Raw genomic sequence first — 23,487 nt, 5'->3', positions numbered from 1 at the left:
GGACAGCAAAAAAGGTTATCTCAGAGTACAGCAGGATCTTGATCAGATGGGCTGGTGGGCTGAGAAGTAGCAGATGGAGTTAAATTGGTAAAGTCCTAGGGAAAGTTGTTGAACTAAAAGACTTTGCAGCGCAAGTTGAAAGCAGAGTCACAGGTAGATAGGATAGTAAAGGCAGCATTTAGTACACTTGCCTTTATTGGTCAGTGCATTGAGTATAGGAGTTAGGAGGTCATGTTGCAGCTGTACAGGATACTGGTTATGCCACTTTTGGAATAATGCATTCAATTCTGGGCCTCTGTGATAGGAAAGATGTTGTGAAACTTGAGAGGGTTCAAAAAAGATTTACAAGGATTTTGCTGGATTGGAGAGCTTGAGAGTTATAGGAAGAGGCTGAATAGGCTGGGGCTTTTTTCGCTGGAGCATCGAAGACTGGGGGGGGGGTGACTTTATAGAAGTTTATATAATCATGAGGGACATGGATAGGGTAAATAAACACAGTCTTTTCGTCAGGATGGGGAAGTCCAAAACTAGAGGGCGTAGGTTTAAGATGAGAGAAGGAAGATTTAGGAGAGACCAAAGGGGCACCTTTTTCATGCAGAGGGTGGTGCTTGTATGGAATGATCTGCCAGAGGAAGTGGTGGAGGCTGGTGCAATTACAATATTTAAAAGGCATCTGATAGGTACATGAATGGGAAAGGTTTAGAGGGATATGGGCCAAATGCTGGCAAATGGGACTAGATTATTTTAGGATACCTAGCATGGTCAAGTTGGACCAAAGGGTTTGTTTCTGTGCTTTACAACTTTCTATGGCTCTATGTACCCAGCTACATGTGACAATAATAAATTAAATCATGCAGTAATCTGATCGACTCTTAACTACCCTTGTTAAGTTAAGGCACTGAGGGCAATTAGGGATGGGCAATAAATGCTGGCCTTGCCAGTGATCCCATGCAAGAACAACAAAATTGGCAAACTAATGAGAAGAGCTCAACGTGCTCCATCAACTCGAAATAACCCATTCCAACTTAATGTTCCCAATCAATCCTTTTTATGCTTGATCTGGACAGTCTGGGCAACATTTTTGTAGAATAAAAGCTTCTTTGCTCGAAGCAATCAATTGTTTTCATGATGGACACATCTTTACCAAATCCTGGCTGCATGTTATTAAAGTAACTACATTCCCAACCTTACCTTCTGTCAGTGTGGACTGTGAAATGCCAATCATAGAAGTTACTCTATAATTCTGCAGCATTCGCCTCTGCTTTGCACAAAATTCAATGGAGATTTGAAGCCAATTCAAGTAAAGAGCAAGATTGCATCAAGGATGAGCACCTATTTTCAGAGGATTTTGTGACAAAGACCAAGATTAGTATGGATCTAAAACAGAAGTTGATTGAAGGAGATGCTTTGAGATCACTTTAACATCCTGCCTCAAATACAAGGTCTGGCTCTCAATTCAAAGAGAGCTGCTTGAGCAGTCATGTTGACCCTTTGCAATATTTGCCTGCAGTGGATCAGTGGGATTTTCTACAGTTGTTTACATCTAAAACACATGTAGAAGAAGCAGCAGCTCGAACACTGAAACTGATTTCAGTTGGAAACTAGTCAGAATCAAAGGGAACTCCACAAATTGTACACTTGGAAACAGGTTTATCCCACTCACTGACAAAAGCATGAGCCATCAAGGGCTCTGTTGTGCACAAATTTATTCAGTTGCGTAATTCCTTGCTAGTTAGATTTCACATTTGTCTCGTTTTATGATTTAATGATTATGCTAAGAAAATAAAATCTTTTTCAATGCAAAATTACAGCCTGGATGGTGGGATAGGAGAGAAAGGGAGAATGGTGAAACTCGTCTTTGCCAAGGGTGCAAGAAGTTATGTTCCATATTTATATTATTTACTGCATTATTGTAGGAAAAGAGGTAGAACTTGGAGAATGGTAGCAGTTTTAATCATGCTGCTGTTTAATTCTTATTTTTAAAGAAGAGCATTTGCTTTTCTATCATGCTTTTCACAGCCACAAGACTGTCAAAATACTTTGTACTATGTGTCGTCACTGGCCACCACATTTCCTATTTCATGACAATGATTGCACAGCAAGCTCCCATAGTCAATTTTGTTCACGTGAAAAATTCCTTTTTTAATTTGCATTTTTGCGTTGTCGGAGCCAGCACTCCCTGAACTTTGTAACAGTGTGGGGACGGCCTGTTCCAACAAGTTGTTACATACAAGTCCCACTGCTGTTTGCTACATTTGCCTGCTCTAAAATAGTTATTGCACTTAAATTTTTCTGAGCAAAAAGGGCAGGGCTTGTTGCAATGTTTTCAATAGTTTAATCTAAAGAGCAGTAACCAGTTGGAAATGATGATAGAGACAGAAGCAAGCTTTATGCAGAACAGAACTGATGAGCCGGACTGCGGAAATTACAACTTTACTGCAACTCGATGAGATGTCAATCGTGATTGGATAACTTGGGAAGAAGTTAGAACTCAGGAAAAGGTTCTTGAATTAGAAAGCTGCTAAGTGTTGATGTCAGGGTTTCAGAAAAGCCCTGGGAGCTCAAGGGGCTTGAAAGAATCTATGTGCAAATGTCAACAACGATGAAAGGAACGCCAATGTTGTGTTTGCCTTGTGCAACTGAGCCAGATGAAAGGTCAGGTAAGTAAACCAAGGGCAGCTCTGGCTTAATAAAGCTCTACTTCTGAAGAATGTAAGTGAGTAAATGTCTGAGTGCAGGATCCAGGAGAGTGTAGTTCCAGGAATGTAGAGTGAAAACTGGAACATCAGCGGCTCTTGATACAGTCTATGACACAGCAGCCTTTCATGCAGTTTCAAGACCGCGTCATCAAAAGCGAAGCATTGGAATCCCTTGTGAAGTTTTAATGAGAATTGCTGGGAAATTAGCCCCAGCTTATTCAGCTTCTCCCTGTACCTCCAAACCTGGCAACATCCTTGTCAATCTTTTCAGAACCCTCTCAAGTTGCATGACATCTTTCCTCGCAGAGGGAGAACCAGAATCGAACGCAGTATTCCAAAAATGGCCTAACCAATGCCCTGTACATCCACAATATGACCTCCCAACTCCTTACACTCAAAGCACTGGCCAATGAAGAGAAGCATGCCAAATACCTTCCCTACCCTGTCTACATCTGACACCACTTTCAAGCAAATAAGAACTTGATGATTGGACTGAAGGGTCTGTTTCTGTGCTGTATGATTCTATGACTCTAGTGAATCCCAAGGTTGTTGTTTGATCTGTTCTGTGGTGTGTTGAATCATAGGTTTTTACCCACATTTGCCTCATGTCAAGCTTAGGATGTTGTAATATACAAGTGAGCTATATGTTTGCACAGTTTAATTATTTTGTCAATAATCTTTGCTTGAGTGAGCTTTATTTGTAATAAATTCATTCGTTGTTGACTGGAGGAATCTGGCTGACTTGGTTCTCAGACAAGGTTAGGTACCATCTAAAACCCATATAATTAGTCATATGTCATGTCACCCAGGTTAAGATATAAACTCAAATTGGAATCAGTGGAGGACTGGGATGAGAAACGAGTCAGTGTACCCCTCTAATCTGGGTCTTCAGAGTAATTACCTTGATTTAAGGGTAATCACAGATGGGATATAATGAATAACTCTTCTGGTCTTCTTCAGTAAAATGCCACAAAAAATTTTATGTCTTGTAAAGACAATGGACCAAATCTTTGACAAAGTGTGAGCTGTGTCGAGTCTGGTGTAATGATTCCTGCCATAACACAGAATGAATTTTCTCACCGCATTTTACCAAATGCATCCCACCTTGAAGAAGTTGTCCTCCTTCCTCCCAAGGATGCATCTCATTTAATTGTCAATTCATGGATACAGCAGGGTCAGGAATGGATGTTGCAGGTTCCAGGGTTTAGGTCTTTCATTAAGGTCAGGGAAGGTGGTAAAAGAGGGGGAGGTGTGGCTTTGTTGGTCAACGACAGTATAACGGTGGCTGAAAGACCCTTTGAGGACTCGTCTACTGAGGTGGCATGGGCTGAGGTTGCCGAGGAAGGTTTGTTGACTGAATCAGTATGGGTGGAAGTTAGGAACAGCAAGGGAGCAGTCACCTCACTGGGGGTTTTCTACAGACCCCCAAATAGCAGTAGGGAGAGCGAAGAACTCATTGGCCGGCGGATTGTTGAAAAGTGCAAACGTAGCAGGGTTGTTGTTATGGGTGACTTCAACTTTCCCAATATTGATTGGAACCTCCTCAGTGCAGATGGTTTCGATGGAGCTGTTTTTGTCAGGTGTGTTCAGGAGGGTTTCCTTACTCAGTATGTGGACAGGCCAACGAGGGGGGAGGCCATTTTGGATTTGGTGCTCGGCAATGAACCAGGACAGGTGTCAGATCTCGTGATGGGAGAATACTGTGGCGACAGTGACCACAACAGCCTCACATTTACCGTAGCCATGGAAAGGGAAAGGAGCAGTTACCAGGGGAAGATAGTTTCCTTTACCCCAGTTAAATATGACGCTCTCAGACAGGAGTTGGGAAGTACAGATTGGGAGCAGTTGTTCCACAGAAAGGGCACAGCAGACATGTGGAGGCTGTTTAAGGAGCAGTTGTTACGAGTGATGTATAAATTTGTTCCTCTGATACAGGTAAGAAGGGGTAAGATTAAGGAGCCTTGGATGACGGGTACAGAGGTGCTTCTTGTCAAAAAGAAAAAGGCAGCGTACGTAAGGTGGAAGAAGCAAGGGTCGAGCACAGCTTTAGAGGATTACAGGCTTGCTCGGACGGAGCTCAAAAGTGGACTTAGGAGGGCCAGGAGGGGGCACGAGAAAGGAAGGATTAGGGAGAACCCGAAGGCATTTTACTCATACGTGAGGAATAAGAGAATGATCAGGGAGAAGGTAGGGCCGATCAGGGATAGCGTAGGGAACTTGTGCGAGGAGTCTGAGCAGATAGGGGAAGCCCTAAATGAGTTTTGTGCTTTGGTTTTCACTAAGGAAAGGGACCTTGTTGTGAATGAGAACTTTGAGGAGCAGGAAAACAGGCTTGAACAGATCAAGATTGAGGAAGTTGATGTGCTGCAAATTTTGGCAAACATTAAGATTGATAAGTCCCCAGGGCCAGACCAGATTTATCCTACGTTGCTCTGGGAAGCAAGAAAGGAGGTTGCTAAGCCGCTGGCGAAGATCTTTGCTTCCTCACTCTCCATGGGAGTCGTACCGGAAGATTGGAGGGAGGCAAATGTTGTTCCTCTTTTCAAGAAAGGGAATAGGGAAATCCCTGGAAATTACAGACCAGTCAGTCTTACATCTGTGGTCAGCAAGGTTTTGGAAAGAATTCTGAGGGATAGGATTTATGACTATTTGGAAAAGCGTAGCGTGATTAAAGGGAGTCAGCCAGGCTTTGTGAGGGGCAGATCATTCCTTACAAATCTTATTGAGTTCTTTGAGGAAGTCACAAGACAGGTTGACGAGGGTCGAGCAGTGGATGTGGTGTACATGGACTTTAGCAAGGCATTTGATAAGGTTCCCCATGGCAGGCTCATTCATAAAGCCAGGAGGTATGGGATACAGGGTGATTTAGCTGTCTGGGTTCAGCATTGGTTGGCTGACAGGAGGCAGAGAGTGGTTGTAGATGGTAAGTATTCTGCCTGGAGGTCAGTGCTGAGTGGTGTCCCGCAGGGCTCTGTCCTTGGGCCTCTGCTTTTTGTAGTTTTTCTAAATGACTTGGATGAGGAGGTTGAGGGGTGGGTTAGTATGTTTGCTGATGACACAAAGGTTGGAGGTGCCGTTGGTAGTATCGAGGGCTATTGTAGTCTCCAGCGAGACATTGACAGAATGCAGAGCTGGGCTCAGAAATGGCAGATGGAGTTCAACCTGGATAAATGCGAAGTGATGCATTTTGGAAGGTCGAACTTAAATGCTGAATATAGGATTAAAGGCAGGATTCTCGACAGTGTGGAGGAATAGCAGGATCTTGGTGTTCAAGTGCATAACTCCCTCAAAATTGCCACCCAGGTGGATAAGGTTGTTAAGAAAGCATATGGTGTTTTGGCTTTCATTAACAGGGGGATCAAGTTTGAGCCACAAGGTTATGCTGCAGCTCTACAAAACCCTGGTGAGACCACACTTGGAATATTGTGTCCAGTTCTGGTCGCCCTATTATAGGAAAGATGTGGAGGATTTGGAGAGGGTGCAAAGGAGGTTTACCAGGATGCTGTCTGGACTGGAGGGCTTGTCTTACGAGGAGAGGTTGACTGTGTTTGGACTTTTCTCTATGGAGAGAAGGAGGAAGAGGTGACCTGATCGAGGTGTACAAGGTAATGAGAGGCATGGATAGAGTCGATAGCCAGAAACTTTTCCCCAGGGCAGGATTGACTGCCACAAGGGGTCATAGTTTTAGGGTGTTCGGAGGAAGGTATAGAGGAGACGTCGGAGGGAGGTTCTTCACCCAGAGATTTGTGAGCGCATGGAATAGTTTACCAGTAGTAGTCGTGGAAGCGGAGTCATTAGTGACATTTAAGCGACTGCTGGGCATGCACATGGACAGCAGTGAATTGAGGGGAATGTAGGTTAGGTTATTTTATTTTTGGATTAGGATTATTCCACGGCACAACATCGTGGGCCTAGGGGCCTGTACTGTGCTGTACTTTTCTATGTTGTATGTTCTATGTTCAGCCCTCAGGGTGTGTATCCTGTCCGATTTCCACCCAATCTTACCATAAGCCGTTCCCAGAGCTACTCACCACTTGACAGATGTCCTGAAGCCAACTAATATTTTGCACTCACACCACCTTTAGAAGGTCACTATGCACCAAGACAAATGCCACCAGTCCGGAACTGCCTTGCACGGTTCCTGGAATTTGTCCCAGACAAATGTTAGACAGGAGGAAAAAGGCACCCCCTGCTTTTCAGGCATAAACTTCTTTTTCCGCCCTCAGGACCAGCAGTGGAGGCCAAGACCATGCCAGCCTGGTTCAAGTTTGCCACCTTGGCTAAAGCAACCTTAGCCGCCTGGAGGAATGCCCAGCTCTGTAGGAAGAAGGTCAGTGTCTTACTCCACTCCTCCAGGATAACTGCCGCCATCTTTTCTCTATTAAGTCTCACTCAGTGTCTGCTACTGCATCCCCAGCCCCACCCAAGGCTTGTGTTCTACCACTCTCACTGCACCACCTACCCCATTCAGCCTCACCCACTTCAATGTCCGACACCATTAACCCTGCCATACACCCTGTGCAGCAGTACAGAAGGTTTGCTTTGGCCCATTAACCTGTACCGCCAAAAATATACTCCCACCTACGTGAGTCCCATTTTCCCTCACGAGGCCCCTAAGCCTTGAATTTCATGACACTTCAAATGTTCAACCGAGTATTTTTTTTAAAAGGTTGTAACATTTCCTGCCCTCCCAGGCAGTGCATTCCAGACCCCTGAGTGAAATATTGTTTCACCAAATTTCCTCAAAACCTCCAGCCTTTCATCTTTTAAATTTATATATGTATAAAATTTCTCTGAGATTGTAGAGAAAGTCAGGCAGTATAACAATGCTTCACATTAAATTGATCACTTATACATTTGGAGCAGCACGGTGGGACTTGATTTCTGGCACATTCTTCCTCTCCAGTTTATGATGATGCACCTGAGACAGCATAAAGAATTCTGATTCTATCACCTCATCCTTATCACTCTATACTGCACTACAGCCTCTGCGCACAGTTTGTGTGCTGGGATTTAATCCCACAACTGTCTGACTCGGATTTGAGAATGATATCAACTGAGCACAAGTTCATCCAGTTTTCAGTACATTAGGTGGTAAAGTGTAGCACTATTTGCATTAAACCATGGTGGTAATAGACAGGTAACTCAGTAAATTGTATGAATTTAACTTGGTGTAATAGCTGGAAAACACTGGGCATGATTTTTCATTTTCTATCAACTGCAGGATGTTAAATCTGGATGTCCTGCTAGTTTTGATGTAGATTTAAACGTAAATTGTACATCATGTCGGCCATCTAATTGTGGAGCGCTTTACTTAAAAGGATAAACTAAAGTGTTAATGATCACCCTTTGCTCATTACTCTTGTGATTCAGGGAAATTGATCTGATTGGGTAATCTGCCCATACGGGAATTTAAGATTGCCTAGTTTGAAGAAATTATTTTCTAGAGATTGAAAAGGATGAACTAAAAACAACATTGATCAAAAAAACTTAGTAAATCTAAACAAATCATCCCTAGTTCTGAGGAAAGGTCACCGGACCCGAAACATTAATTCTAGTTTCTTCCTTCACAGATTCTGCCAGACCTGCTGAGCTTTTCCAGCAACTTTGTTTTTGTTCCTGAACAAATCGTAGCTCAATCTGAAGTGCATGAAAGAGACCTTGCCTTATTTGAAGTGACACAAATATTAGAAAATATTTGTTTTGAGAGTACTATGTTGATAAAACACAATGAACTTTGAACAGTGGAACCACGGCTATATGACAACATTACAGCTGTTAATCTAAACATTGTACTCAGAATTCACACACTGATTCACGTGTTTTCAGATTTGTTAGTAAGTGAATGTGTGAAACTTCTCAGGTGTAAAACATTTAGAAATCTCTACGGACCACTTCACAGTCATTACGTTTGAAAGGAGTTTACCAGAAGGAAATGTTAGGAAAATGAGATAGTAGGAACTGCTGATGCTGGAAAATCTGAGATAACACGGTGTGAAGCTGGATGAACGCAGCAGGCCAAGCAGCATCAGAGGAGCAGGAAAGCTTGACGTTTCAGGTCGGGACCCTTCTTCAGAAATCAGAAGAAGGGTTCCAACCCGAAACGTCAAGCTTTCCTGATCCTCTGGTGCTGCTTGGCCCGTTGTGTTCAGGCAGCTTCACACTGTGTTATCTCTATTGTTAGGAAAATGAGTCAGCTTTCAACACACCAAAGAAAAACTATCTTCGCACAACTTCACAAAGACCCATTCCCCAGCAGGCCATCCTCTTAAATTATTGGCAAGTATTGCATTTAGGAGCTATTGTTAAAAAGAAGGTTTGATTTATTTTGAGCCAGGGATTGCTCCCATGTGAATAATATCTGTGTCACTGAATATATTGATTGTATTGCCCAGGTAATGTAAGTAGAAACTAGCTAATGGTGATGTGAAACCAAGATTTAAAAAAAACATTATGCATTCCACTTGCACAGTTATCATCAGGATTGAAAATCCATTGGAAACGTAAATGGATTGCAACAACTACTAACTAATCATAGAATATTAGAATCGTAGAATCCCTACAGTGTGAAAACAGGCCATTCAGCCCAACAGGTCCACACCGCCCCTCCAAAGAACATCCCACCCAGACCCATTGCATTTCCCATATCTAACACACCTAACCTAAAAATCCCTGGGCACTATGGGCAATTTAGCACAACCAATTCACCTACCCTGCACATCTTTGGACTGTGGGAGGAAACCAGAGCATCTGGAGGAAACCCACGCAGACACAGGAGAATGTCCAAACTCCATACAGACAGTTGCCCAAGGCTGGGATCAAACCTGGGTCCCTCGCGCTGTGAGGCAGCAGTGCTCATCCCCAAGCCTGCATCCTCAGCACACTCCTCATGCTGAGACATGGATAAAGTATGCTATACAGCAGAAAAGGCTAAGCAGTTTCCATCTTTGCTATCCCTTGGTAGGACGAGGTAGCCAACTCAGATCTAATGTCAATTCCATCAGCTGACAATAATTACTAACCCAGCAATGCCCGCAATTACTTGGCCATAGTCATCTGATAGAGGATGGGCGTACACCGAAAGACCCATGGTATGGTGAACTGACTCCTTGGTCAAAACCTGCTAGACCCCCATACCACCAACAGCAAGACTGTCTGAAAGTTGGTGCCTTGGAGGGACATCAGACAATGTGAAGAGAGAGGAAAAAAAGTAATGTTCAACAAATTTGGTCATCAAAGTGCATATGGTCACCTCAGAGCTGCATGGTTGTCAGAAGAATTACCTTCAAGATAGCGTCATGGTTTTATCATGTGATATATTTAATGATCCCAAGAATCACAGGGACATAGCACTGGGAGTAGGCTATTTGAGCCTTTGATGTTACAACAGCATTCAATCATACCAAGTCCAGTCTGGCTGTGGCGTCAGCTTCACTTTGCTTTCTATCCCCTGAAGCCCTCAACTCCTCTGTGTCAAGATAGATTGTAGGCCATCTAGGACTGAGACAAAGTGAAATTTCTTCACTTAGGAGGGTGAACCTTATCACAGAAGGCTGACGAGGCAAAGTCACTGAACATGTTTAAGCATGAAACAGATTTCTTGAAGCTAAAAGAATAATGTTTATGGGAAGAGCATGGGAGCATGTTATTGAAAGAGGGGTTCAGTTATGATCATAATGAGTGGCAGAGCTGCCTTGATCTGCCAAAAAGCCTCCTCCTGCTCCTATTCTCTCTGCTTTTACGTTTGGACAGTGCCGAAATTCCAGTGTATAACATTTCTTACTGGTCTTGTTGAAACCATGATAGATTGAGATGGATGCCTGGATTCTAGGCAGTCTCCCTTTTCACACATACCCTGCTCCCTGAGAGTAATTAATTTGTTCTCCCAGCTCCACATTGAGCTGGCTTTGCATTTTGAAGCAGCTTGCTTTCTTTTGAGTTTGCATCCAGCTGAAAATGTTCTTTAAGAATCACATCTTCACTACATGATCGTCTTTAAAGTAGCATTTGAAAGCTACTAGAGTGTTAGATTTTAGGTGAGGCAATTTTAACGAGATGGGACAGAGGCTGTCCACGGTGAACTAAGATAATTTGTTAATGGGTAAGATAAATGACAAAGTCGTGAATGTTTAAAAAATCGTTTAGGACAAGAAAAAGCCAGTTTATTTCCCCAAGAGGGAAAAGCTCTACTTCACCACAAAGAAAAGCCAGAAACAATATTTTTTTTGCCATCATAAATCTAAAGAAAGAGCTGACAAAAATGCAAAAAGCAGCACAGATCTCGCTGAATAAGAAAGATACAAGGACCAGTAAATGTTCACAAATCACCCTATGAGACCTACTACAAGGGATTATGAAAGGAAACTTGCCAGTGACATCAATAAAAAGAAATGTTACAGTTACCTTAAAGGAAAGCAGGTGGTCAGGCGCAAGATCGGCTTGCTAAAGGCTGAAAGTGGGGATATTGTTAGTGACCATGGAGAAATGGAAGGCATGTTGACTAATTACTTTGGTTCAGTCTTTGTGGTAGAAAAGGAGGATAACTTGCTGGAAGCCTCAAGGATCAAGAACATTGACTGCATAAAGCTAACATAAGTAAAACATATGTAATGTGGGAATTAACAGATCCCCAGGACTTGATGGTTTCCATTGACAGTGTGAAACAAAGTAGGGGAGTACGTTACACACCCCTTAACTTATCTTTCAGAGATCCCCAGATGCAGGAGTTGTCCCTCTGGATTGGAAAATAGCACGACATTCCACTCGTTAAGAAGGACAAAAGAGGAAAACCAAAGAATGACAGACCAGTTAGCTTAATGTCTGTGGAGTGGAAATTATTGGAGTCTGTAATCAAGGAGAGGGTAACTGAACACCTTAAAATTTTTCAGTAAATCTGGGAGAGCCAGCATGGATCATGACAGGTAGGCCATGCCAAACAATCCTCACTGATTTTTTTGAAAAAGTGACTAAGGTAATGGACAGAGGAATGTCTATGGATATTGTCTACATGGATTTCCAGAAGGCATTTGATAAATACCCACATTAGACACTTAACTAAGGTAGAAGCCCACAGAATGAAGACACATTACTCACATGGCTAAGACAATGAGTGACTGGTGACAGAAAGCAGGGATAATGGACAGGCACTCAATCTGACCAGTGGTGCCCCACAAGGATCTATATTATTAATGTTGTGGATTATCACAAAGAAAGTCATATATCCATATTTGCTGATGACACAAAGTTAGACGGCATTATAGACAGTGTAATGACCGCCCAAAATTACAAAGGGATATTGACAGATTAAATGAATGGGCAAAACTGTGGCAGATGGAGTTCGCTGAAAAAAAGTGAGAGGTTATCAATTTTGAATCACAAAAAACGATCAGGAGATATTCTAGATGGCATGGTATTTAATGCAGTGGATGTCCAAAGAGACTTGGAGGTTTGCGTGCACAGGTCCTTAAAATGTCACAACAATTAAAAAAAGCTAATGGAATATCTAGAGGACTGGGCTACAAGGATACAGAAGCTATGCGTCAAAACTCTCTTGTTAGATTCCCACTTGGAGTATTGTAAGCAGATCGTGGTACCACACCTTAGGAAAGCTTTATTGGCCTTGAAGGGAGTACAATGTAGGTTTATAAGAATGATACCTGAACTTTGGAGTTAGTTTGTGAGGAAAAATTATGCAAACCAGGCCTGTTTTCTCTGGAATTTAGAAGGCTAAGGAGTCAACAGATTGAAGTCTTCAAGATATTAACTGGAAAACACAGGTTGGGTAATGATAAACTACTTCCACTCATTTGGGATTCTAGAAAAAGGGGACAGAGTCCAAAAAGAAGGACAGGACCATTCGGGAGAGATGTTAGGAAACACATCTATACACAATGGGAGGTAGAAGTTTGGAATCCTCTTCTAGAAGTGGCACTGGATGCTAGATCAGTTGCTAATTTTGAACTGGAGACAGATAAATGTTTATTAAACAAAAGGTATGAAGGCGTATTGGCTAAAGGCAGGTATATGGAGTTAGACCATGGATCAACCATGGCCTCACTGAATGACATATGAAGCTTGCAGTGTTGATTGGCCTACCCCTGTTCTTATGTTCAACGTTAAAAGTGGTATGGCCTCATAACACATAAAAACTAGCTGTGATGTAATTATAGAAGCTGCTTGCTGCTTGGCCTGCTGTGTTCATCCAGCTCCTCACCTTGTTATCTCGGATTTTCCAGCATCTGCAGTTCCTACTGTCTGTGTGATGTAATTATGATAGCATTTGATATACATAACTCTAATATAGCTACAGTAGAAGTATAATTGCATGGTAAGGGTAATTTGAGATTTGAGATACCAGAATTAATCTGAATTATGGCTGAACACAGCACTGAATCTGAATATTTGATGGATGTTGAAACCAACACTTGGCATATTTTGAGGATGTACCTATCCTTTCTAATGGATCTAAAACCAAGACAATTGATGTAGCTGCAAGCACACTTCAAGGATACTCCATGCAGCAGTAATAACTATGTTTCATTTTCAGTTTTCTGTTTATCTAGAGGGATTAGGTATAATAATGTCGTCTGTCTCAGACCCCAGTAAGTGTGAACAAATATTGTGCCCAAAATCTGCCCAGCTTTTATAACAAATCTTGAAGAAATCAACCTTAATGTCTACTGATCATTCATTGAAAATCACATTTAAACCAATTTTTCCCCCAATTAGAAAAAGTCTCTCTCTCAAGTGTGACCTATAGAAATCTACTTTTCCATAAATTAGATCACAGCAGTAAATGTAGCTGACAGTAGCTGTCAGCTTTGGGGGAAAGAAGACAGATTTAAATTCATGGGTAGTTTTAAATTCAAAAGAATGAAGAAGTAAGTGTGAACATGGAATGTGTTGCCCAGCAAGTGTGCAATGTTAAAAATGTGAGGTAAACCAAACAGTCTAAAAATTATTTGTTTCTCATTTTAAAGCAATTAACTATTGAGACTCAATTTGCAGGTTTAAATGCCTGCTTTAAACTTACATCAACATTGAGAGGTAAAGGGATACTTTTCCCTTAAGTGAACTCAAACTGGAACAGCATGTCGGAGACGCCATTCACGAACAACTGAAATACTAAAAGAACTGGTGAATTAGCATAAAGATAGAATGGAAATTGGAGTTGAAGTGATAATCATCTCGAAGCAGCTTCGGGATTAATTCACACAGGTGTGAGAATTAGTCATTTTCACAACGCATACAAGTTGATCCACTCACATGAAATTGGGTGCAAAAAAGATATGTTTCTATGCAAGGTTTTTCAAGATGCTTGATTCCTCTATCATCACATCTTTATACCATTCTCATCTATTTTAACATAAGGGTCTGTGGGAAAATTGCAATCACTTGAAAGGAAATAAAGTCAGGTCATTTTTCATCCCGTTCCTAGGTAACATCCATTCAAAATGCAATTAAATGTTTTCTATGAGTTGATGTGTAGTTTGCTTTTAAATTTCATGATGCAATATGAGTAACCTCCTTGACCTAATTCACAATCTGATTTTCATTTCTGTACAAACAAAATTAATAGCTAAATTAAAGTTTTTTGTTGCCAACTACCTGGTTTGGATCCCAAATTTCTTACTTATGATTATTGTATCTTAGTATCTCTTGTATCTTAGTTAATTCCCATGATTGTGCTAACCCTGTCCTTGGCAGTGTCCTTCCTTGCCCAACGATTCGAGGAAATGTAAAGGGATACAATTCAGTATCACCGTATATGATCAATTCTTTTAACTGCCACATCTCATGCTCCAATTTTTCACTTTAGTCTTTGAAAGTCTCAGGGCAGTGTATCAGATTTTGTTTAACATTGAAATATGAATTGTATTATTCAGACAATGAAATGAGCAATGCTACAGTCTATAAACAGTTATGGATTTACTGCAAAATGACTTCTATCTACCTCAATTAGGAGAATAAAGAAATGTTGTCATTGGGCTAGATCTTTGTTACAAGCTGAGGAAAAGCATCCAGTATTTCTCTTTCACAAACACCATTTTGCTTCTTCCTTTAAAAGTGTGATCTGCCAACGGCTTATTTTAAGAGGAAAAACTACTCTTTACATGCTATAAGAGTTCCAGGGTTTTGCAAAAGTTGAAAAATAATGACTCACTTTCAAAAACAAACCACCAAAAGCCAACAGAGCCAAAAAGCGAAGTCTCGACAAATCAAAAAAGTGTGTGCGAGACTCCCCCTCAAGCTCGTTACCAGGGGAACAGTAGCAACAAACGTCTCAATGACGCATTAAGACAGGCTTAGAGTATGGCTTCGGCCTCAGTTTGCTAATACATTCCCTCAGCATATAAACTGAGCCTCAAAGAGTCAGCCAGTAAATCACACTTTTGGCAAAAAAAAGTATGTGCTTTCTGCACTGACTTTAGCAGACTGACATGCGTAACGCATTTCTGTGACATCTGTTTGCTAACTGAACCAAAAATAGTAACTTGTTTATTGCAGTTGAGCCTGGGCTAAACTTGCAGCAGTTGAGATTGAAAGTAGCAAACTTTGCTGCCTGTGAAGAAAAATATAGAAGTACCGAGGTCTCTTAAAAGTCTGTCAAGAGGTGTTCACATTGTCCTTGGCACACTCTACGGTGTCACTTAATCTTCAGAGAGCTGTAAAAATAGATGTTGCCTGACCATTCGATAGACACTTACCATCTACAAATTTCGTAGAGGAGAAATAAATTTTGTCAGTGATCATTGATCAAATACTACTGGAGCAGTAAAATCACTGGAACTTGCAAATAGCGTCAAGAAAAATGAAACTTAATTGCAAAGCAACTGACAGAACAATTGGTAATGACAATTCCTTTAAGATTCCTGATAACTCAGTGAAATCAGTTTGCCAGTTGACTCGTTTAAGATACTCAATTATTTAAATATGAGATCCATAAATGCTAAGGTGCCTCTCTACACTTACAAACTATCCTTTGTATTACTATTGAAACAAATGCAGGACTTAAACATATAGTATACTACTTCTGAAAGGAGTCTGTAACTTTAAAATGCATTTGATAATCTAAAATAACTGAAAGTTGTCCAACTCACAAGTTTCAACATGTCGAACCAGTCCACACTCAAATAGCTTTCTGAATGGGTTAAAGTATTGGAAAAGCAGTTAAGTGAAATACAATTGTGTTTGAGTCAATACCGCAAACTCTAACGACGCTCATAACTAAGGTGTAAGTTATTCTGGGTTTTACCTGATGGTGTTGTTATATATTAAAGTGATCCTTGGCATCATCAACAACATTAGTTACTCTAGAAATACCATTCTGAGTGACTTCCAACATTTTGTAATAACTCGATGCAAGGTAATGCAACATATTTATAAACATTGTCATTGCAAATTTGGCAATGGTAAAGAGGAACTTTAGAATGTTTAGACTTGGTGGCTAAATTGCAATAACCCCAAACTGAGTGATGAGCAGCATTTTCTCACTGAAGCCAGAATTATAAACTGCTGCTAAAACTGACAAAGCACAGTGAGGGCTTTCACTTTGGACACTGTAGCCAGCAAAAATGACAGTGAACATCAATTTTATGACAGTCTGGAGAATTAAGATTAAGAATACTGCTTGGAAAGACTATCGATCAGGCTCCCGTCCAAACTATCTAAGGAGAATTAATGGCACCAATCCCAAGAGAGGCAAAATGATGGTGATAAGGAGGAATTGCTTCAGAAGGCACACCAGTCACTCTGAAGGACAGTGATTGCGTCAATCCACTTAGAGTCATATTCCACAAGTGGAAATATTGTTTAAAGCTTTGCTTCTTCCTCTGTAATCAAACCCTGAATCTTCATTGTCTTCATTCAAGGTTAAAAGTAGTGACACAGTTAAGTTTTACAAAATCTGGAGCAAATTTCAAAATTGAACTTAAATTCACAACTCTACAAACCACGAAAAAGGTCAAGGTTAAGATGATTTTCTGGGAAAATGAGCCACTTATGAAGATATAGTTCATTGCAGAGACAGAGATTACCATTCAAACTATATAATCCAGACCAATTTACACGTAGACCCAGCATAAATCCTGGACTTTGTGTCCAATTTATATCTTTTTCTTTGCTTTTTCTCATATCATGGATCATAATATAGTTAAAAGGTTGGCTGCATCTGTGATAATCCTACTTTTGATCTACATACAAGTGCATTCACAAAGGAAGTTGTTTGGGAAATTGCCCCACTGTGGGTCTGATCTCTTCGACACAATCTTCTTTGAAAATGGAATGGACTGGGTAAGCACTGTAAATCCTGTCCCTCCACAGTTAATAAGTTTGGAGCACTAACTCTTTTGTTCTACTTTTATGGAATTTTTGCATTTCTTTTGATTTCCACTGAAATCTTTTTAATACTATTCCAACAATATAAAACAAAGTTGGAAAAATTTTCCTCATGGTACACAAACACTTGCTGTAATTTATAAAAGGCAATTTGAAGAGAGAATTTTAACTTCCAAAGACTGGGTTGCTTTATATTTGGGAAGGAGGTTAAAAAGCTAAAAATTTGAAACAAAACGATTAATGGAGATAGGATGTAGAGCAAACGACTGAGCCACTAGCAGTAGGTGTGTGGATCATTTAAATATTTCAATACGGTTGTGTGTCCAAGCGGTGATTCTGCGAGCAATTACAAGATCAAAAACAAAGTTGCTGGAAAAGCTCAGCAGATCTGACAGCATCAGTTCTGAGGAAGAGTCTCCAGACCTGAAACGTTAACTCTGTTTTCTCCTTCACAGATGCTGCCAGACTTGCTGAGCTTTTCCAGAAACTTTGTTTTTGTTCCTGATTTACAACATCCACAGTTCTTTTGGTTTTTATTCTGCAATTACAAGGTGCTGGGTTTCCTTGAATTCCTGAAACTTGGCGAGTGAAAGAAAATGAGAAAGTTAGAATCCACAAGATAAGTTTATTTGCCACATGGATTTTGGGTCAGGAGAAGCTTGGCGTCCTCCAGGCCCTAAGCTACCTGCACCCTCTTTCTGTCCACACCACCACTTAAATCAGTTAATCCCTGATCTTAGGTCACCCACCAGCCCTGGCCATGGTCTCCTCTAACCCCGATATTAGACCCACCTGTTCTCAGCTTCGGTTGCAACATTAGGGTGGCAAAGCTGTGGGAAAACATTCCAACATGCTGCAGTTTGAAACAAAATTCAAAGGTGTGTCAAACTAACTCTGGATTTCCTGACAGCAACCACAACAGCCCCACACCACCCCACCCCCTTCCACCAGGCTCCCTTGGTGCCTTTGATAATAGCCTGCCTTATTCATAGCTGCTGTTAGTGTGGGACAGCCTCAGGCTTACGCCTGTCAATTGTCACAGGTAGCCGTGCTCATGGGATGGGGGTGGGCAGGTGATGAGGCTGCATCTCCGAGATTGAATCAGCAGCCAAAACATGGCAGACGAAAATTTGGAATAGATTCTGCCCTCTGCCTCGGTCTGATGCTAGTTGGATAACTGAGTTTGAATCATAAGCAATCCAGGGATAACTGAACAGGCACCTGACACACCGAGTGGAACCTGAAAGGTCTGGATTGTCACAAGAATTTCAGATTCTTCCCACTTGCAGGGTAGGGATGTTTGAAGACCTAACAGAGTCGCGTGCTGGTTGGTTGTGTTTTATCATGGGTTCTACAAACATACGATGTTCACTAAACCTCGTGCCGCCCACATTTTTGTTGCCCCAGCTGGCCTTTCATCTGTAGCTTGGACCAATACTTTCCAATCAAAATCCATTGCTGTCACTTTTGGGAAGCTTTGCAATTCAATTCATTTTAAGGCTTCAGCCTCAATACAGATACAGAAGTGTTTCGCTGCAGCCATTACTACATGATATCTGACAGGGCTAATTAGAAATGGACATTCTTACAATGGGAAACAAAATGTTCCTTAGATTATCAGTATAGGACAAGAAAAAAAGATTTATGAGAAGTATAAGTGGGACCTGAGAAAACCAAACTCTTTGAACTCATCATCCCTAAATTATTGATAACAAGGTGTAGAGCTGGATGAACACAGCAGGCCAAGCAGCATCAGAGGAGCAGGATAGGGAGAGATCCACTGAGGTCTTTCCGGAGGAGGAAGATAACTTCTTCAGGGTAGGCATCCTTGGAAGAGGTTTCGCAGTGGGGTTAAAATTGCTTCAGAGATAGTAGGAACTGTAGATGCTAGAGAATCTGAGATAACAAGGTGTAGAGCTGGATGAACACAGCAGGCCAAGCAGCATCAGAAGAAGGGTCCAGACCTGAAACGTCAGCTTTCCTGCTCCTCTGATGCTGCTTGGCCTGCTGTTCATCCAGCTCTATACCTGGTTATCTCAGATTCTCCAGCATCTGCAGTTCGTTCTATCCCTAAACTATTGCTTGCTCTCTTCCTGTGTAGCTTATTATCACAGATGGCAGCTGTGTCCCAGCTCATCGCGACAGCCAGAACAAATTGTTGGGGAGGGAATAAACTTCAGCTGGTACTGCAGCTGGGACTAGTTAAAATCAGAAATCCATAACAAAAACTTCAGATGATATCTGTTTGAGTAAATGTAATAAAAAAAGGTGCTAAAAAAATTGACAAAATCAGTTAGCAGGGGCAAGAATTACAATGCATGGGCACGCTGCAGCTGGCAGAGCTGAGGCAGATGGTGTGCCACCTACCTATCACCATGATCGTGGGGTGCAGTCAAATGCCTAGATATGCTGAGTGACTGGCTGCCTGCATTCTCACCAGGAGGCCCAGATGCATGCTCAGCCTGCGCAATGTAGAGCCAAGCTGCACCTTTTTCAAAGCAGCCGTGTTTCTTAAGGGGGAGTGGACGGCTGCGCTCTATCTGGAGTAGATGGTGGAGTGCTATGTGAAAGTCTCTTTTGGTAGCAGTAAGATTACTAAGACAGCATCGAGCCAGGAACAGTGGTCCGAGGGTTTCTAATGCAGTGCCGGTGGCCTTTGTCGAGAAGCCGAAAAGGAGGGCATTAGGTTTCCACAAGGATCAGGAAGAATTCTGAGCACTTGTCATAGAATGGCAGAGATGGCAGGTTAGGTACTGTTCGGCCTGCCCACTCCCCTTCGGTTGACCAGCCATATCTGTTTTTTTGAATCATTTCATATTCTTATTATTTTTTAATTGCACCTTTGGTATCAAATTCATCTTATCTACTCTTTCTGCGGCTAAGGTGTGGCATATTTGGTTGGACAGTCCTGGGTTCTTTGCGGTTTTGACAGGCACCTGGTCCTCGCCAGTTATGCCAGCCCTTCCCGGCCTCCTTGGCTGTTAGACAGGACCCGGTCTTCGGCAGTGACTGGTTCATGAAAGCAAGAGGCAGTGGAGTGAACAAAAATGTGTATTTGTCTTAAATTATACATTTTTAAAAATGTGATAAAGTCATGCCTATATTCATGGAAAGAATGGCCACGTGCCTGTAAGGATCATTGGGCATGACAGTCTATCGAGTCCATAATGACACTCAGCAACGACCTGCATTCTCAGGCTGCCAATTTAATCAGGACTGAGTGAAACCTTGCCGTGCCTGTTTAGCCCCTCACTGAAGTGCAATGATGAGGTCTCCAACTCTTGGTTGGTCAGGAGATTCAGTTGGTCCATGAGAGAGAAGATGGCAAAAGAGGATGTAGGATGACACAATAGCTCAGTGGTTAGCACTGCTGCCTCATAGCGCCAGGGGGCCTGGGTTCGATTCCACCCTCAGGTGACTGTCTGTGTGGAGTTTGCACATCGTCCTCGTGTCTGCGTGGGTTTCCTTCAGGTGCTCCGGTTTCCTCCCACAGTCCAAAGATGTGCATGTTAGGTGGATCGGCCATGCTAAATTGCCCGTAGTGTTCAGGGGTGTGTAGGTTAGGTGGGTTATAGGTGGAATGCTCTGAGGTTCGGTGTGGACTTGTTGGGTCAAAGGGCCTGTTTCCACACTGTAGGGATTCTATGAACTTGAAGTGGTCAAAGCACTTCCCCTCTAGTTGCCTTTGCTGCTACACTCCATTAATCACTTCTGTGTCCGAAGGCACACTCCTATATAACTCCTCAGAGCTAAAGCTGTTTCAGGCAAGCAAGTGGTTGTCATATCTTGATATTTAAAATCTTTCTTGCCTGTTAATTGCTCACTGCACATCAACCTCCTCTGTCCTCTTGCCCAGTTATACCTAGCAAGCTCTGGCAATTCTGCATTCCTCTGGGTTATAGGCAAAATCCTAGACAACAGTTTAATCCTTATTTGCCATTAATTGCTCTAATCTCAGATGAGCCTGGTCAGCAGGAAGCTGCTATGTGCTGACAAACCATTTGGGTTAAATGCACAAGTCAGTGATTCCCTGCCAACCCAAGTAGGTCATCACTTTCTACAACCCACATAGAAACCCCAACAGTTCAAGTTACTCAATAATTCATCATCATTATCTCCTCTCTAGAATTTATTAGTGAGACAGACTTCTAATTGGGTTCAAAGTTTTCATATTTTACAGAATTTTTTATCATCACTGAGTGCTGTAAAAATCATTAGAGATATTAGCTTGAACTAGGTATAAAGATTGCACAGAGAAGGTGTTCTCACTTGTGAAAGGATAAAGAACAGGAGGGCATAGATTTAAAGTGACATGGAAACAAATCAAGGGTATTGTGAGAAACAACATTTTCACACAGCGAGTAGTTAGGGCACGGAATATACTGCCCGGACATGTGGAGGATGGGGGTTCAACTGGGGCTTTCAAGAGAGCATTGGATGATGATTTGGATAGAAATGGTGTGCAGGGACATATGAAAAAGGCAGGAGATTGGCACTGGATAATAGAACCTGAGCAGCAACTGATGAGCTGGGTGAGCTCATTCTGCGCCGTAACAACGCTTCTGCGACTGCCAGGAAATTGCAGGAACAGTATCAGACAGGCTGTGATTATTGGCAACACTACCACAACATGAAACACTGCCATCTGCAAGTGGTACAAATTCAACAGTTGCTCCTAACTGAATGCGACAAAAACAACTGTGCACCTGTTGCGCCAAAATTCATTCCAAGTGGGAAACCATAATCAGTAATCTTGCAATCAATCTAAAATATGTGAAAAGGTCCAACAAAACACAGAACAATCATAATCAGTCTATAATTTCCGGTGACCGTTAAACTGCCTTGGAATTATAACTTGGACATTGCAACCTAGCCCAGGCAGAGTGCAATGAAATTTACAGACTAACGATAAAGTTGTTGCCGTGTTTTCCTGAATTATACAATTAGTATAAAATTTAACGTTATGCTGGTTCGAATGCATCAGAGCAAATAAGCACGTGCAGATAGATCATGGTGAGCACTTTTGTGTTGGGAAGGGACAGGCTATACCACATAAGCATTGGTCTATTCATTCACAGGATGAGGGCATCGCTGGTCAGGCCAACATTGATTGCCCATCCCCGGCTGCCCAGACGATGGAGTCACCTACATTTCAGCCCATTCCAACTCACAGTAAGGGTGCAGGTGGAAGGGTTTAAAATGGTTAGAGCAAACGGGTTTCTGCCCAGTAGTATTTATGCTTTAAAAAAAACACAAATGATTCAAAAACAGGATGTGACAGAATTTTCAGCCACTCTTGCCAGTAGATTTCCACATTTTCCGCCTTGAGTGCTCTCATTTAGGATCCTCTTCAGTGCATTTGTGGGCAAAATTTGGTTTGATGGGGGCCTCTTTGGTTACTGGGAAGCTCTAGTTGATAGAGACTTCTGTGCAAATCCCTTCGATTCGAGTCATTGGGTCTTATTGCAATTATCTTTGAACATGAGAGATGACTGGCTGACTTGGGTTGGTGGGGTGGGGTGAGATGACTGTTTTTGAATCATGAGAGATGACTGGCTGACTTGGGTTGGTGGGGTGGGGTGCTAATTCAGATGGAAATGTCAGGACACTGACTACTTATTACTCTGTAATTCATTACGCATAATGCTTTATAATCACACAAATATTCAAAACCTCTTGTGATGAGAAATTACAAACACAAATTAAAATGGCCTTTGTTAAAATGATTGTTTTGAAGAAAAGGAAAATCAGAGTTTGAATGAACTGATGGCTCTGAAAGCACGGGGAATAATAAGACAGATGTAACGTGGTCAACTTCAGTTTGTAACATAATGGTGGATTGAAAGAAGGTCATTGAGTTGAGCAAATTCTTTTTCTGTACAACGTATGCTGGTTCAAAACCTGATCAGAATATATTCCATAATTTTTTCTGCCCATTATACATTGCTCTATACTTTCCTGATTCTGGAAATAATCCAATTCAATTTTTTGTTGTGCAATGATCTATCATGCAATTCAATTAGTTAATTATGAAGAGGTTATTCTGTTGATTCAGAAGTCCACGACACTTTGTGTGAAGGACAGTGCATCGCACTTTCTTCCCCTGGGCTGCAATTTTATTTATCTTTTCAAACCTTTTCAATGCTTTAAAAACTTCAATTCTATCATCACCTTGAAAACTCAAGGAAACACAAGCCAGGTTTATGCAAACTGCCCCTTTAAGCTTTGGCATTATTGTGTGAGATCAATTCTGCAGCCGCTCTGAACTGAATGAACCAGCCACAGGCCACCCAGAGCTCATCACAACTGTAGATTCCCCCATTTTGTATTCCACCCACTTTCAGAGAAAGGATAACATTCCGTTAGCCATTTTGTGTCAGTCCATGACTGCTTTATATTCCTTTCCACCTTGCAGGGCCTGTTTACTTTATTTGAAAACATATAGTGTCTT

General features: G+C 41.7%; 1 protein-coding gene across 4 annotated transcripts in view; it reads right to left on the bottom strand.

Annotated features, from left to right (window-relative positions):
• The window catches only part of LOC125455913 (regulator of G-protein signaling 6-like), a 516,870-nt gene that overhangs the window by 198,345 nt on the left and 295,038 nt on the right, over nucleotides 1-23,487 (bottom strand). The window lies entirely within an intron of this gene.

Source organism: Stegostoma tigrinum, chromosome 10 (assembly GCF_030684315.1).
Source record: "Stegostoma tigrinum isolate sSteTig4 chromosome 10, sSteTig4.hap1, whole genome shotgun sequence".
Classification (NCBI taxonomy): domain Eukaryota; kingdom Metazoa; phylum Chordata; class Chondrichthyes; order Orectolobiformes; family Stegostomatidae; genus Stegostoma; species Stegostoma tigrinum.
The sequence above is the reverse complement of the archived record's forward strand: the minus strand, read 5'-3'. Positions and strand labels throughout refer to the sequence as shown.